Source organism: Elephas maximus, chromosome 3, assembly GCF_024166365.1.
Source record: "Elephas maximus indicus isolate mEleMax1 chromosome 3, mEleMax1 primary haplotype, whole genome shotgun sequence".
Taxonomy (NCBI): Eukaryota; Metazoa; Chordata; class Mammalia; order Proboscidea; family Elephantidae; genus Elephas; species Elephas maximus.
In genome coordinates this window covers 157,343,570-157,345,787 of record NC_064821.1, presented here as the reverse complement: position 1 = coordinate 157,345,787, position 2,218 = coordinate 157,343,570, and the positions used below count along the sequence as shown (strand labels likewise).

Genomic DNA, 2,218 nt, shown 5'->3' with positions numbered 1-2,218 from the left:
TGGCCTAGACAAGTTGACACACATTTTTGGGGACCCAGTTCAATCTGTAACAGTAGGCAAACACTTGAATGTCTTTTATTCCAGTATCACTGCCTGGTTCTCCACAGTTTCCTCATCAACAGCAGTATTGCTCCTGCCTGTTGGATCTCAGCATAGACCAGGCTTACCTATGGAATAAAGAGTCTAGCAGAAGTAGGAAAAAGATTACTATTCTGGTCTTGCATGCACAATAAAAAACTTGTGCAGGTGCACTCGGATGCAATAAATGAACTGTGGTGGAAAGAATAGGAACCACACACATTGGCCAGGAGTCAAAATTGAGTGCCCTTCATGAAAGCACTGGTACTACCACTGAACCACTAGTGTTCTAAATTCAGCATTGCCTGCATAGCTCATAACACTCCCAACAACATTGTTTTTCCCTGAACTGACATCCTTGATTGACCTAAGAGGGGCGGTTAAGGGAAGAAACCTTGGAGTGAATTCCCACTTACTTGCCACCTCTGTAAAACATAAAACACTTTAAAAACAGGACCTTTTAACCTTTGTTTTTTTCCAGGGTCTCAAAAGAGACATCAGAGAAGAGAAGCTCAAGAATCACCTATACTTCCTGGAGTACCTGAGACACATCCCCAAACATCCAGCCTCCTGAACCATCACTGGGTACTGAATACCTGTCTGGGAAAGAACTGGAACCCATCTCAAGTTTGGAAGGAAAGCAGTGGGAGACACCAAGCAACCAGAGGGCAAAGAGACTGCATCAGCTGGTGAATAAATGACATTTCCTTAGGTTCATGCAGATTTAGGACTAGAGATAAGAGACTCAATGATTTTCTGAGGTTTGTTATAGATTGAATTATGTTCCCCAAAAATATGTGCTGTAAAGCCTAACCCCAGCACTTATGTTTGTAATCCCAGTTAGGAATAGGGTTTTCTTAGTTATGTTACTTCAGTGGAATGGGTATAGGGTGTGTCTTATGCTAATCAAATTTGAGATATAAAAAGAGCAGATTAGGCAGAGAAGCAAGGAAGCGCAAATGGAGAACAACTGATGCCACAGGGAGATTACCAAGAAACCAAGAAAGAGAAGCTGAAAGAATTTTCCTCAGAGCTGCCAAAGAGAGCCTTCTCTCAGAACTGGGGCCCTAAATTCGGACTTCTAGTCTCTGAAACTGTGAAAAAATGAATTCCTATTCGTTAGTGCTTTCTACTTGTGACATTCATGTTACAACACTTAGAAACTGAGACACGGCTTGCTGGTCACTTGCATCTCTGATGGCCCAGTGGTTAGGCCTTGGCTGCTAACTAAAAGGTAGGCAGTTCAAATCCACCAGCCGCTCCTTGGAAACCGTATGGGGCAGTTCTACTCTGCCCTAAAGGGTTGCTATGCATTCAACGGCATGGGTATTATCCAGCTGACAAATCCTGATATCAGAACTAGACTCTTTCAAGTCAAATCATTTTATCTGAATGCTATAACTTTATACTGTTTCCTGATGCCCTTTGTTCGGAGCATCTTTTCCGTGTGTTGGCTGTTTCTTTTAAAGGCAACACTGTTTAAACCCATTTTGGAACTGCTTTTTTCGAGTCCTGCCAGTCTTTTTCTCAGTAGCCATAGCACCACAAACAGAGAACACTCCCGTAGCGAAGCATTGGTGGTTCAGTGGTAGAATTCTCGCCTCCCACGCGGGAGAGCCGGGTTCGATTCCCGGCCAATGCAGGCTTTTGGTCTCTCCCTCACGTGCCCAATGCTGTTAAACTTCCTGCTCCGCTGGATTGATTCTCCACTAAACAGGCAAGACATTTCCCTCCCGCTGCAGGAGCGGAAAAGGAAGGAAAATGAGAACTATACACTTGAAGTTATTTCTGGAGCAGAAGACATTAAGGAGTTGATCTGAACCTTTTTTGGGGGGACCTTCGGTGATCCTGAAGGGCTTAGTACTCAGCATGCAGAGCAGCAACCACGTGGCTAGACCGGGTCTTTGAAAAGACAGGTGAGGTGGGTGGGTCTCTGTAGCTTTGCATACTTGAAATCCAAACCACTGTTTCTTTTATCTTTTCTCCTGGTGGATCCCTGGATTCTAAAGTGTCGTCTAGTCACTGATGCAAGTCCTAGAACTTGAACTGACCACTGGGCCACGTTTCACTATGGAGTAAAGAACAAGGAATGAAATTCCTGAAAGTAGAGAAGCTATGGACTGAAGGGATATCCCGGATG

At 44.2% G+C, this 2,218-nt stretch overlaps 1 non-coding gene across 1 annotated transcript; it reads left to right on the top strand.

Annotated features, from left to right (window-relative positions):
* Positions 1–1,649: 1,649 nt before the first annotated feature.
* On the top strand, positions 1,650–1,720 carry TRNAG-CCC (transfer RNA glycine (anticodon CCC)). Its single transcript has one exon. It is a non-coding gene; the product is annotated as a tRNA-Gly (tRNA).
* Positions 1,721–2,218: the final 498 nt, after the last annotated feature.